The sequence below is a fragment of the Hemiscyllium ocellatum genome, chromosome 1 (genome assembly GCF_020745735.1).
Source record: "Hemiscyllium ocellatum isolate sHemOce1 chromosome 1, sHemOce1.pat.X.cur, whole genome shotgun sequence".
Taxonomy (NCBI): Eukaryota; Metazoa; Chordata; class Chondrichthyes; order Orectolobiformes; family Hemiscylliidae; genus Hemiscyllium; species Hemiscyllium ocellatum.
The window spans coordinates 138,678,845-138,693,767 of NC_083401.1; the positions used below are offsets into that span (position 1 = coordinate 138,678,845).

The 14,923-nt window shown below is 42.4% G+C and overlaps 1 protein-coding gene and 1 long non-coding RNA gene across 5 annotated transcripts in view; one reads left to right on the plus strand and one right to left on the minus strand.

Annotated features, from left to right (window-relative positions):
* Positions 1–14,923, plus strand: part of LOC132816614 (uncharacterized) — an 87,005-nt gene that overhangs the window by 37,285 nt on the left and 34,797 nt on the right. For both annotated transcript variants that reach the window (XR_009644812.1, XR_009644811.1), the window contains one exon: positions 6,106–6,196. This is a non-coding gene — a long non-coding RNA (uncharacterized LOC132816614). The remainder of the gene's footprint in view (positions 1–6,105; positions 6,197–14,923) is intronic.
* LOC132816591 (synaptopodin-2-like) overlaps positions 1–14,923 on the minus strand; it is a 144,802-nt gene that overhangs the window by 14,118 nt on the left and 115,761 nt on the right. The window lies entirely within an intron of this gene.

Below are 14,923 nucleotides of genomic sequence, written 5' to 3' on the forward strand. Positions count from 1 at the left end.
GATAGCGGTGGAAGTTAATGCAGAAAATTTGGCAAGATATAGTGAAAAAACTTGCTAGGTCTCACAGTGGAAATCCTTCCAAAAAACTTGATGTAACTTAGCCAAAATATCATAGAATTCACCTCGATGAATAATTCTTTACAATGTAGATTAGTTGGCAGTTGCAGCAGATGAAATTGGTAGAACAACTCCTACTGACCCTGTGTTGGCAAGAATGTATGAATGTATTGCAAATGTATGGCCAACACAGATTTAGAAAGCAGCTCATTAGCTGTGCATCTATATCAGTTGTCTTTTGATAAAAGTCGTATTTTGTGGATCGCCAGAATTAGAGAGAGTTACAGATTGAGTGTGATGCTCATGAGCAAAATTTAAGGATGAGGTTGATGGACTTTGATCAAAAGCCAAAACAGAAATTGCTGGAAAAACTCAACAGGTCTGGTTGTATCTGGTGAAGAATAGAGAGCTAACATTTCGAGTCTGGTGACTCTTCATCAGAATAAATGAAAACATCTTTGGTGGTTAAAATTAGATAAGATAGTATGGACACAATGGGCGAAAGGGCCTCTTCTGAACAGTATGATTCTGTAGAAGAGAGTGACACAGTCAAGCTGTGGAAAAGAAGCTGCTATCAGTTCCTTTGTGACCACAGGAATGGCCAGCTAGTGTGTGGCAGAAACTGATGATTGCTTTGGCAGAATTTGAAGAGCACCATTTGTTCATGGTGATAACGATACAAAGTGGGTTGAGGAGTTTCCGATGAAATAAACATCAATTATACAAGTCTATTTGTTTTATGTAGCTTGATTGCTGCTGATAGGTTCCCAAAGGAAATGTGTCTGACACCGTCTACAGACCTCAGTATTGTTCAGAAGGATTTTTAAATTTTATGACAATGAAATGGGGTAAAACACAAATGCACGAATGTACAAAATAGGTGTAAGTCCACCAGTTAACTCCTCAGGCCTGTTCCATCATTCAGTAAAATTATGGATGATCTGATTGTGTTTCAAACGCCACATTCTCATCTACTTCTGAAAACCCTTGATTCCCCTGCCTGACAAGAGTCCATCCATTTCTGTTTAAGTACATTCAAAGCCCTTGCCTCTTGAGGTAGAGAGTTCAAAGGTCACACAATACTGTGAGATTTAAAAAAAACATTCTCCTTATCTCTGTCCCATAGACAGTAAAGATTTTCTGGTAGTTTTCAAACAGCGGCCTCTCATTTTGGACCGACCTATGAGGGAAATTTTCCTTTCCATACTCACCTTGTCAAGATCATTAAGATATTATACATTTCAAACAAGTCGCCCCTCACTCTTCCAAACTCCAGTGAAACATACTCCGCCTGTCTCAGAAGGCAATCTGCTCATTGCCAGTAGCTATTTAGTAAACCTCCTCTGAACCACTTCAATTGCATTTATTTCCTTCCTTAAATAAGGAAGCCAAAACTGCACACAATATTTGAGACATATCACCAAAGCCTGGATGACACATTAGAGTTCTGTTGTGTTATCCTGCTTTGAAGGAAGCAGCCGAGAGCCCAGTGTAAATTGTTAAGAATGCTGTTGATAAACAAAAGCGAGATACATATTGAAGAAAAGTCAAATGCCATCGAAGCGCAAACTGGGCAACATTTTTATTTAATTATCAAAACACATCTCACGCTACTACCTCTAGAACACAAGCTAAATTGTTACTTAGAAGGAATAGAATAATGTTTTCATACTAAAGGCATATTTAGCAGTTAATAGAAGAAAAACATTAGAGGTGAAAAAAATCATTAATGAGTCATAGAATCAGAGAGATGTACAGCATGGAAACAGAACCTTCGGTCCAACCCATCCATGCCGACCAGATATCCCAACCCAATCCAGTCCCACCTGCCAGCACCTGGCCCATATCCCTCCAAACTCTTCCTATTCATATACCCATCCAAATGCCTCTTAAATGTTGCAATTGTACCAGCCTCCACCACATCCTCTGGCAGCTCATTCTATACACGTACCACCCTCTGCATGAAAAAGTCGTCCCTTAGGTCTCTTTTATATCTTTCCCTTCTCACCCTAAACCTATGACCTCTAGTTCTGGACTCCCCAGTCACAGGGAAAAGAATTTGTCTATTTACCCTATCCATGCCCCTCATAATTTTGTAAACTCTATAAGGTCACCCCTCAGCCTCCGACGCCCCAGGGAAAATAGCTCCAGCCTGTTCAGTCGCTCCCTGTAGCTCAGATCGTCCAACCCTGACAACATCCTTGTAAATCTTTTCTGAACCCTTTCAAGTTTCACAACATCTTTCCGATAGGAAGGAGACCAGAGTTGCACGCAATATTCCAACAGTGGCCTAACCAATGTCCTTTACAGCCGCAACATGACCTCCCAACTCCCGGACTCAATACTCTGAAGGATGGCATGGTGGCACAGTGGTTAGCACTGCTGCCTTACAGTGCCAGAGACCTGGGTTCAATTCCCACCTCAGGCGACTGACTGTGTAGAGTTTGCACATTCTCCCTGTGTCTGCTTGGGTTTCCTCCGGGTGCTCTGGTTTCCTCCCACAGTCCAAAAATGTGCAGGTTAGGTGAATTGGCTATGCTAAATTGCCTATTGTGATAGGTGTAGGGGAATGGGTCTCCGTGGGTTGCACTTTGGCAGGTCGGTGTGGACTTGTTGGGCCGAAGGGCCTGTTTCCACACTGTACGTAATCTAATCTAAAGGAAAGCATACCAAATACCTTCCTCACCATCCTATCCTATCTAAAATCCACTTTCAAGGACCTATGAACCTCCAAGGTCTCTTTGTTCAGCAACATTCCCTAGGACCTTGCCATTAAGTGTATAAGTCCTGCTAAGATTTGCTTTCACAAAATGCAGCACCTTGCATTTATCTGAATGAAACTCCATCTGCCACTTCTCAGCCCATTGGCCCATCTGGACCAGATCCTGTTGTAATCTGAGGTAACCCTCTTCGCTGTCCACTACACCTCCAATTTTGGTGTCATCTGCAAACTTACTAACCATACGTCTTATACTCACATCCAAATCATTTATGTGAATGACAAAAAGTAGAGGACCCATCGCTGATCCTTGTGGCACTCCACTGGTCACAGGCCTCCAGTCTGAAAAACAACCCTCCACCACCACCCTCTGTCTTCTACCTTCGAGCCAGTTATCTATCCAAATGGCTAGTTCTCCCTGTATTCCATGAGGTCTAACCTTGCTAACCAGTCTCCCATAGGGAACCTTGTTGAACGTCTTACTGAAGTCCACATAGATCACATCTACTGCTCTGCCCTCATCAATCTTCTTTGTTACTACTTCAAAAAACTCAATCAAGTTTGTGAGACATGATTTCCCGCTCACAAAGCCATGTTGACGATCCCTAATCAGTCCTTGCCTTTCCAAATACATGTACATCCTGTCCCTCAGGATTCCCTCCAATAACTTGCCCACCACCGAGGTCAGGCTCACAAGTCTATAGTTCCCTGGCTTGTCTTTACCGCCCTTCTTAAACAGTGGCACCACGTTTGTCAACCTCCAGTCTTCCGACACCTCACCTGTGATTATCGATGATACAAATATCTCAGCACGAGGCCCAGCAATCACTTCTCTAGCTTTCCACAGAGTTCTCGGGTACACCTGATCAGGTCCTGGGGATTTATCCACCTTCAACCGTTTCATGACATACAGCACTTCCTCCTCTGTAATGTGGACATTTTGCAAGGTGTCACCATCTATTTCCCTACAGTCTATATCTTCCCTATCCTTTTCCACAGTAAATACTGATGCAAAATATCCATTTAGTATCTCCCCCATTTTCTGTGGGGAAGGAAGTGGGAATAAAATCTGAATTGAATTAAAAGGTTAAAGTGAAATAGTATCATCACATGTAGCTGAGATAGCTACCAGGTAGAATTGTGAAATATGCAGTCATCACATATATTTAGTCAAAAAAGGTGGAAAGATTACATTTGCATTTACCTTCAGAGGTTCTTGAGGAGGAAGGGAGTTTTGAAATGGATGTGATAGATTTGAGATAGGAGTAGAAGACCATTCTACTCCAATAAACATGGCTGAAGACAGTTCAGATCCAACTCAGTCAGACTCAGACACGTCTGACAAAATGGAAAATAGAATTGAGCTTCATGATCAAAACCATTCCTTATGGAAGAAACTTTCTTTGCAGATTCAGGCTAAGATGGATTCGATAATTCCCAAAATTCTAAAGGTTTGGCTCAATAAAAAGGTATCCAATTAACGATAGGAAACCAGTGATTACAACTGTAAATAGATGAAAAAGAAGAAATATACATAAATTGTATGAAATGTTGGAAAGTTGTATACTGAATTAATTAAGGTACGAGGCATGTCATAGCACCCTCTTGTGGCCATTTGTGTACTCATTCTTATCCCATTGAAATAAACCAGTTTTTTTTAGTTGCGAGTTCCACTTGGTGTGCGTTGTTTTGTGTTTGTTCTGCAAAGATATTACAATCGTGAAAATACTAAATTCTTAATTTAATGATGTTGAGCTCACAGTTTTGCTTCCACACTCGAACTTTGTGTGTCATGAAGACAGTGTTTAGTGTCTCACGAGCAGCTGGTGGAAGAGGATGAGCAAGAGTGTAATGTCTGGCAGTGTGTGGAGAGGGTTACTTACTGGCCTCAAAGATGAGGCACCCTGAGGGAGTAATGGCCACAATATGATTGAATTTTACATCCAAGTTGAAAAAGAGAAGATTAGGTCTAAGTCTAGTTTTTTAAACGTAATTAAGGGTAACTATGTGAACACGAGAGCTGGACTAGCTGAAGTAAACTGGCATATTAGGCCAGCAAATGGATCAATAAAGACCTTCAAGAGGATATTTCAGAATACTCAGGATGAGTATACATCAAAAATACTAAAGAAATTAAGGAAAGTATCAAACTTGGAAAAAAAAATAAATGCGGCTGGTCAGAATATAAAATTAAAAAAACAGAGAATGATTAAAAGGTGAATCAGGAAAATGATGTTATAGCATGAGGGAAAGCTAGCTAAGAATAAAAAATGAATAGCAACAGTGATTCAGATATTTGAAAAGGAAAGAGTATGTTAAATGAGGGTTGGTTCATCACTGAGTGAGAATGGGGAGATAATAAAGAAATGGCTCCCACCACCAAACTTGAATGCCACTAAATTCCCATTCCTAATCACAGTTCACAATTGATTGTGAAAATGAATGTTCCCTGTATTGATTTTGTTGGCCCACATTACAGGCAGGTTAACCTACATCAGAAGGCCTACCAAACGTAGTAATTTTTACTTATACAAAAGCAGAAATTGCTGGAGCAACTCAGCAAGTCTGTCAGCATCTGTAAAGAGAAAAGAAAGTCAATCTTTCAGTTCCAGTGACCCTTGTTCAGAACTGTTCTGCATCTGGAGTTCTTTATTGTTTATCATTTAATCTTTATTTAAAACTCCTTAACAAGGTGCAACTTCACTGGCTAGCCAAGAATTTATTGGCCATCTGAACGGTGTTCAAGAAGGTCTTGGTAAACTACCCTCTCAAACCACTGCAGTCCATAGGCTGTAGGTGCACCCACAGTATGGTTAGGAAGGGAGTTCTAGGTTTTTGATCATACATCAGTGAAGAATATTCAAGTCCTGATGTATTTGGAAGGAAGCTTACAATGTCGGTGTTCCCATCCATCTGTTGCCCTTGGTTACATGATTGTAAATATTGTCTAAGGAACCTGAGTGAGTTGCTGCAGTAATTCTTGGGCACATTCCCAGGGATATTGCCATCTGACATGTGCAACATCATCATGGCACATCTCTGAGCCATCCACAGTCCCCTTCAGCACTTCAATGTTGCACTTTGGAGCTCATTGGCACCTCTCATTATAATGCTGTAAAGTGGCTTTGCATGCAATGACAGGCACCCAGTTCTTCATGATTCAAACCAGGCTGCTTCTCAGGACTGCTCACTTGCTCTCTTAACACTCACTCAATTTGTGTCTACCTTGATGTTTACAGAATTATTGTCAACCATAACCCTAAGTGCCCTGAGAAGCACTGGTTTATAGATGATGTTACACTCCATTATTTTTCTTTATTCATTCACAGGATGTGGGCATCACTGGCTAGGCTATCCCAGAGGGCAGTTCAGAATCAATCACATTGCTGTGGGTCTGGAATCACATGTAGGCAAGACCAGGTAAGGATGGCAGTTTCCTTCCCTAAAGGGTGACACGGTGGCACAGTGGTTAGCACTGCTGTCTCACAGCGGCAGAGACCTGGGTTCAATTCCCACCTCAGGCGACTGTCTGTGTGGAGTTTGCATGTTCTCCCCGTGTCTGTATGGGTTTCCTCCCACAGTCCAAATATGTGTGGGTCAGGTGAATTGGCCATCCTAAATTGCCCATAGTGTTAGATAAGGGGTAAATGTAGGGGTAGGGGTATGGGTGGGTGGCGGGTCGGTGTGGACTTGTTGGTCCGAAGGGTCTGTTTCCACACTGTAAGTAATCTAATCTAAACTAAAGTACATGAATGAACCACATGGCTTTTTCCAATGATCGACAATAGATTTATAGTCATCATTAGATTCTGAAGTACATATTTCTTCATTAAGTTCAAATTCTATCATCTGCCATGGCAGGATTTGAACCCAGGTTCCCAGAACATTATCTGGGTCTCTGGACTAACAGTCTAGAGATAATATCACTAGGTCATCCTCTCCTCTGACATTAACGATGAATGTGAACTCCAGACTGTGAACACTTAGCTGGAATTCAAAGATGATGCTGGCAAAGACAGCATATCCTGGCAGTTGGCAAGCTCTTCCTCCTAAAATGAGTGGGAGAATCGGGCAATTATTGAATGAGCGGGGGTCATGTATGTGATACATAGTCAATATTGAGTGTTTGAGCCCCATGCAGAGAAATCTTCCATTAAACTTGATGAAAGTGATACTTAGCTGATTTCTAAAATTTAGGCCAAAGAGTCTGCAAGGAGTAATAGATTATCAAAATGAATGAGCTAAACTTTGCCTTATGGAGTATAATGTGAGAAAGTGTGAACTTGTCCATCAAGAAGTTGTAGGTTTGCTCACTGAGCTGAAAGGTTTGTTTTCAGACGTTTTGTCACCATACTCAGTCGCATCTTCAGTGAGACTCCGAATGAAACACTGGTGGTGTAGCCTGCTTTCTTAGTTTGGGTTTCCTAGGGTTGGTGACATCATTTCCTGTGGTGACATCATTTCTTATTATGTCACTTCCTGTTCTTTTTCTGAGAGGGTGGTAAATGGGATCCAAGGCAATGTGTTTGTTAATAGAGTTCCGACTGGAATGTCATTGTCTCAGTCGAAGTGATGTCCTTCCTCATCCATATGTAAAGATATTAATGAGAATGGGTCATGTCTTTTTGTGACTAGTTGATGTTCATGTATCCTGGTGGCTATTTTTCTGCCTGTTTTTCCAATGTAGTGTTTGTTACAGTTCTTGTGAGGTATTTTGTAAATGACATTAGTTTTGCTTGTTGTCTGTATACAGTCTTTCAAGATTAATAGCTGCTGTTTCAGTTGGTGGGTTTGTGGGCTACCATGATGCCAAGGGGTCTGAGTAGTCTGGCAGTCCTTTTCAAGATATATTTGATATAGGGGAGAGTGGCTAGGGTTTCTGGACATGCTTTGTCTGCTTGTTTGGGTTTGTTGCCCAGAATTCGGCAGACTATATTCACCAGGTACCTGTTCTTTTTGAATACAGTGTATAGGTGATTTTCCTCTGCTCTGCATAGTTCCTCTGTACTGCAGTGTATGGTGGTTTGCTGAAATAATGTTCTAATGCAGTAACAAAGCTGCAGGAATTAACATCACCAACTCTAGGAAACTTAAACATATAAATAGAAAGTGGGCTACACCACCAGTGCTTTATTTGGAGGCTCACTGAAGATGTTAACTAGTATGGTGACGAAACATGTGAAAACAAACCTTTCAGCTCAGCAAGCAAACCTACATCCAGAACCTCAACTTGAACTACAAATCTTCTCAAAGCTCACTAAGAAGATTAGAAAAGTAAAGTATTATTTAACTAATATTCAGATCAACTGGCAGAAGCCTTCTCGGCCATCTTCAAGCTCTCCCTGCAGCAGGCCACTGTCCCTGCCTGTATCAAGAGGGCCAATATCATCCCCATGCCAATGAAGGTTCATGCAGCATGTTTCAATAATGACTGTCCAGTGACCCTAACTTCGGTGGTCATTAAGTGTTTTGAAAGGCTGGTCATGGCATTAATCAACTCCAGCCTCTCCACTACTCTTGACCCAGTCCAAATTGCCTATCAGACCAACAGATCCACGTCAGATGTCATATTAACTATCAGCGGGATTTTACTCATGCCTCCCTAAACATTAACAGGACAGAGGTGGAACAAGTGGAGAGTGTCAATCTCTAATGAGTGGTCATCAACAACAAGCTTTCTTGGACTCTTCATGTGGATGCACTAGTTACAAAAGCCCAACAATATCTCTTCTTCTTCAGGCAGCTGAGAAAATTTGGCCTTGCCAACTTTTATAGATGCGCCATCTAGAGTATTCTGTCTGGATGTATCGCTACCTGGTATGGTAGTTGTACCATTCAAGATTGGAGACAGTTACAGAGAGTGGTGAACTCAGCCCAGACAATCACAAAGGCCAACCTCCCATCTACAGAATACATCTACCAGGCCCGCTATCAAAGAAAGGCCTCCAGCATTCTCAAAGATCCATCCCACCCTGGCAATGCTTTTCTACAACCTCTACCATTGGGGAGAAGGTACAGAAGCCTGAACACATGTGTCAGCCAGTTTCGATACAGTTTCTATCCCACTATTGTTAGAATACTGAATGGATTCACAAATGCTTAGTATTCGCCTGTATGTCTGTTTTAGTGTTTGCCGCTGTTTACCTATTATTTACTTATTTTTACTATTTAATTCTGTGATTTATCTGTATTGCTCACAAGACAAAGCTTCTCACTGTGCCTTGGTGTACGTGACAATAAATTCAATTCAATTCAATTCAAATCTCTGTTTGCAGAGCGATTTTGGATTTGTTATACATATATCACAAAAGCTATTTGCAGTAAGGAAAGCAAATAAAATACTGGCTTTGATTGAAAGGAATATAAAAGTAAGGACATTTCTTTGAAGCTGTTCAAGGTGTACTGAGACACACCTGCATTATTGTGTGCATTTTTAGTTTTCTTATTAAGGGAATGAGGGGGGAGTGATAATTGCTTTAGAAGTTCTGAGATGGTTCACTCGGCTTATTCCTGAGATGAAAGGTTGCCTTTTGAGGAGTGGTTGAGCAAAGTAAGCCTTCATTCATTGGACTTAGGAAGAATGAAAGCTAACATACTGAAACCACAGCAATGTTACAGCACAGAAGGAGGCCATTCAGCCCATCGTGCATGCAAGAGTCCTTCAAACGAACATTGTAACGTAGCAACAATCTCCTGTTTCTTCCCTATACCTTTGTACATTATTTTTATCCAAATAATTGTCCAATGCCCTCGTGAATGCCTCAATTAAACCTGCCTCCACCGTACTTCCAGGCAGCGCTTTCTAAACACTAAGTACTTGTAAAGTGATATTTCTTTCTCTTATATCACTCTTACTTCTTTTGAAAAGCACTTGAAATCTATGCCTTCTCATTCTTATTCCTTTTAAAAGGAACAGTTTCTCCTCATCTACTGTATCCATTGTACTCAGGATTTTGAATACCTCTAGTATATCTCCTTAAAGCCTTCTTTTCTCCAAGGGCAACAGTCACAGCTTCTTCAAACTATGCTCCTGACTGGAGTTTCTCATCTCTGGAACCTTTCTTGTAAACCATTTCTGCACTCATTTCAACGCACTCACACCCCTCCACAAGTGAACACAAAACGTCAGCTGAGGTTTAACGAGTGACTGACACAAATTCAATATCACCCCCTTGCTCTGGTTCTCCTGCTCTTTTTAATATTTTCGAATCGACCTGCTCAGAGATGTTATTATACACCTCTGGAGCAAATGGGACTTGAATGTGGGCCTCCTGGGTCAGAGGTAGAGACACTACCACTGCACTATCAGACCCTCATTCTTGTATTTAATAAAGCCAAAGATAATGGATGTTTTACTTATGCTCTGCCCACGTAGCCTGCCACCTTCAATGATCTGTGCACATAGACACAAAGGTCCTTCTGGCCCTGCACTCTTTTAGAATTGTCCCACCCCGCCCCCACCACCACCACCATTTTATATTACTTTTCATCTTTCTTCCCACCAAACTGCTTCACCTCACATTTCGCTGCATTGATCCTCAGCTGCCATTTCAGAAAATTGTCTATGTTCTTTCTGAGGAGAAAGTGAGGATTGCAGTTCCTCTGTGACTCCCTCGTCAGGTCCACACCCCCACCAACCCAACCTCCACTCCCGGCACCTTCCCCTGCAACCGCAAGAAATGCAAAACTTGCACCCACACCTCCCCCCTCACTTCCCTCCAAGGCCCCAAGGGATCCTTCCATATCCGCCAAAAATTCACCTGCATCTCCACACACATCATTTACTGCATCCGCTGCACCCGATGTGGCCTCCTCTATATTGGGGAGACAGGCCGTCTACTTGCGGAACGTTTCAGAGAACACCTCTGGGACACCCGGACCAACCAACCCAACCGCCCCATGGCTGAACACTTTAACTCCCCCTCCCACTCCATCAAGGACATGCAGGTCCTTGGCCTCCTCCATCGCCAGACCATAGCAACATGACGGCTAGTGGAAGAGCGCCCCATCTTCCGCCTGGGAACCCTCCAACCACACGGGATGAATGTAGATTTCTCCAGCTTCCTCATTTCCCCTCCCCCCACCTTATCTCAGTCCCAACCCTCTGACTCAGCACCGCCTTCTTGACCTGCAAACTTCTTCCCGACCTCTCCCCGCCCACACCCTCTCTCCGGCCTATCACCCTCACCTTAACCTCCTTCCACCTATTGCATTCCCAACGCCCCTCCCCTAAGTCCCTCCTCCCTACCTTTTAACTTAGCCTGCTTGGCACACCCTCCTCATTCCTGAAGAAGGGCTTATGACCGAAACATCGATTCTCCTGCTTCTTGGATGCTGCCTGACCTGCTGCGCTTTTCCAGCAACACATTTTTCAGCTATGTTCCTTCTGAGTGCTACATTGTCCTCTTCACAGTTTACAATTCTTTTGAGTTTTGTGGGGGCGGTGATGGCCAAATGGTATTATCACTAGACAATGAATCCATAAACCCAGCTAATGTTATGGGAACCTGAGTTCAAATCTTGCCAGGGCATTTGGTGGAATTTGAATTCAATTTTTTTAAAAACTGGAATTAAGGATCTTATGTTGACCATGAAGCCATTGCCAATTTATGAGGAAAAGTTCATCCGAATCACCAGCATCCTTCAGGGAAGGCAATCTGCCATCTTCATCTGGTCTGGCCTACATGTGACTCCAAACCACAGCAGTGATTGATTCTTAACAGCTTCTAAAATAGCCTCACAAGCTATTCAGTTTTACCAATTGCTACAAAGTCTTAACAAGGAAATGAAACAGGACGGATCACCTGATATTGACCTCGGCACCAGAAATGACATTGCAAAAACAGCCATGTCCTCCCTGCAATCTCCTCCTTACTAACATCTGAGGGCTAGTGCCAAAATTAGAAGAGCTGTCACACAGACTCGTCAAGCAACAGTCTGACATAGTCGTACTTACAGAATCATATCATACAGACAATGACCCAGACCCCACCATCACCATCCCTGTATGTGTCCTGTCTCACCGGCAGGACAGACCCAGCGGAGATGGCACAGTAGTATAGGATTGGGAGGGAGTTAGCCTGTGAGTTCACATCATTGACTCTGGACACTATGAAATCTCCTGGTTCCGATTAATCATGGGCAAGGAAACCTCCAGTTGACTACCACGTACCGTCCTCACTCAGCTCATGAAACACTAAGGGTAGCAAGGACACAGAATGCACTCTGGGTAGGGATTTTCAAAGTCCACCACCAAGAGTGGCTCGGCAGCAGTATTACTGATCAAGCTGGACAGGTCCTTAATGGACATATCTACTACACTGGGTCTGCAGCAGGTGGTGAGGGAACCAACATGAGGGAAATACATACTTGACCTCATCCTTACCAATCTGTTGAATACAGATGCATCTATCCAGGACAGTATTAGTAAGACCACTACACAGTCCTTGAGGAGATGAAGTCGCCTTCACATTGAGAATAACCTCCGTCATGTTGTATGGCACTATCACTGTGCTACACTGGACAGACTTCGAATAGATCTAACAGCTTAAGACTGGACATCCATGAGGCACTAATGGGCCATTAACAGCAGCACAATTTGAAACCTCATGGCCCAGTATATCCCTCACTCAACCAATACCATCAAGCGAGGGGATCAACACTGGCTCAATAGAAAATGCAGGAGGGCATGCCAGGAGCAGCACTGGGCATAGCAAAAAATGAAGTGTCAACCTGGTGAAGCCACCAAACAGGGCTACTTGCATGCTGAACAGCCTGAGCAGCAAATGACAGACAAAGCCAAGTGATCCCACAACCAACAGATCAAATCAAAGCTCTGCAGAGCTGCCACATCCAGTTGTGAATAGTGGTGGAAAATTAAACATCTCACTGGAGAAGGAGGCTTGTAAATATCCCCATCCTCAATGACAGAAGGAGCCAGCCCAGTGGGAAAGATCAGGCTTAACCACTCGCAGCAATCTTCAGCCAGTAGTGCCAACAGATGATCCACCTCAGCCTCCTCCAGTGGTCCCCAGCATCACAGATGGCAGTGTTCAGCAAATTTGATATACTCCACATGAAATCAAGAAGCAGTTGGAATCTCTGGATACTGCAAATTCTATAGGTCCTGACAACTTTCCGAAAATAGTACTTAAGGCTTGTACTCCAGAACTTCCCTAGACAAGCTGTTCAGGTACAGTTACAATACTGGCATCTAGCCAAAAATATGGAATATGCCCAGGTATGTCCAGCACACAAAGTGCTATCAATATTCTTGGGACAAGAAAACCAACTGGACATGCCATATAAATATCGTGGCCCCAACAGCAGGTCAGAGGCTAGGAATACTGTGGCGAGTAACTCACTTCCTAACTCCTCAAAGCTTGTCCACCATCTACAAGGCTCAAGTTAGGAGTGTGATGGAATACTCCCCATTTGCCTGGATGAGTGCAGCTCCAACAACACTCAAGAAGCTTGATAATATTCAGGGCAAAACACTCCATTTGATTGGCATCACGTCCACAAGCATCCGCACCCTCCAAAACTGACACAGCAGCAGTGTGCACTGTCTTGAAGATGTAGTTTGGAAATTCACCAAAAATCCTTGGACAGAACCTTCCCACCAATTCTATCTAGAAGGGCAAAGGCAGCAGATACATGGGAAAAACATCATCTGTAAGTTCTCCTCCAAGCCACTCACCATCCTGACTTGCAAATATATTGCCTTCACTGTTGCTGGGTCACAAATCCTGGAATTACCTTCCTAAGCACATTGTGGGTTTACCCACAGTACACGGACTGCAGTAGTTTAGGAAGGCAGCTCATAACCACCTTCTGAAGAGTAAGTAGGCATGGTCAATAAATGCTGGCCAGCCAGTGAGGGAATAAAATAACATTGTGTCATCTGCAAACTTTGAAAATGTCTGCTTCACACCCAGACCTCAGTCATTAATATGTAACAGATAAAGGTCCCTCTACTAAACTCTGGCATCTTTACTACAAACTTTTTCCAGCCAGATAAATATCCATTGACCAAAATACTCTATTTTCTATCAATCAGCCAATTTTGTATCCATGTGGCTATTGATCCTTTTATTCCATGACCTATAACTGTATCAAATGCCTTCTGAAAGACCATATACACATCAATGTAATCTTCACAAGGCCTTTCAGTTACACCTTTAAAAAAAACTCAAGTAATTTAAACACAATTTCTCCTTTAGAAACCCTGAATCCTCCACTATCAATATCCTAGACAGCTACAAGAGCATGCCACAGTCTAGGAATTTTGTGGCCCTCATCTTCTGTCTCCCCATCTACAAGGCGTAAGTCAATAGTGTGATAGAATACTCCACATTTGCCTGGATAAGTGCAGTTCTGACAACACTCAAACTGGACACCATGAAAGACAAAACAGCCCGCATGATCCACTACCATGAACATTCACTCTCCTCACACTTACACACAGCGAAAACAGTTTGGACCAAGATGTATTGCAGCAACTCAACAAGACTGATCAAGCAGTACTTTATATATATGGAATCCTTACTATTAAGAAGGACAAGGCCAACAGATACATCAGAATACACCATCTACAAATTCCCTTCCAAAGTACACATCAGCCAGACTTGGAATATACTGCTGTTCTTTCCTTTTGCGGGGCAAAACTCCCAGCATCTCTTTCTGACAACACTGTGAATGTACTGATACCTCAAGGACTGCTTTGGTTTATCATCACCTTCCCAAGGACAATTTGGAACAGGCAATAATTGGAGATATAGCCAGCAACACCCAGAACTTATGAATGGATTTTTTTTTAAAAAATCACAAATTGACAAATTCTTAAGATAATGTACCAATGCCAAGAAGACATGATGGAAATTAGACAAACCTTAACAAAATTTACAGTCTAATACAGCCTCAAGCAGATTGCTTTACCTGATTTAGAAAATGGATATGAAATACTTCCCAAGCCTGATCATACTCAAAATATTCTGAGAGAGGAAAATGTTTCCTTGAACCTTTTACACATTGTGAAGGTATGAAAATTAGAAGAAGACAAGCTATGATTGCCATTGCAAGCTGCAAGTAGACTCTAATAATTTAAACCTTTCCTCTCAAAGTTTAAAACATTTACATAATAGAAAA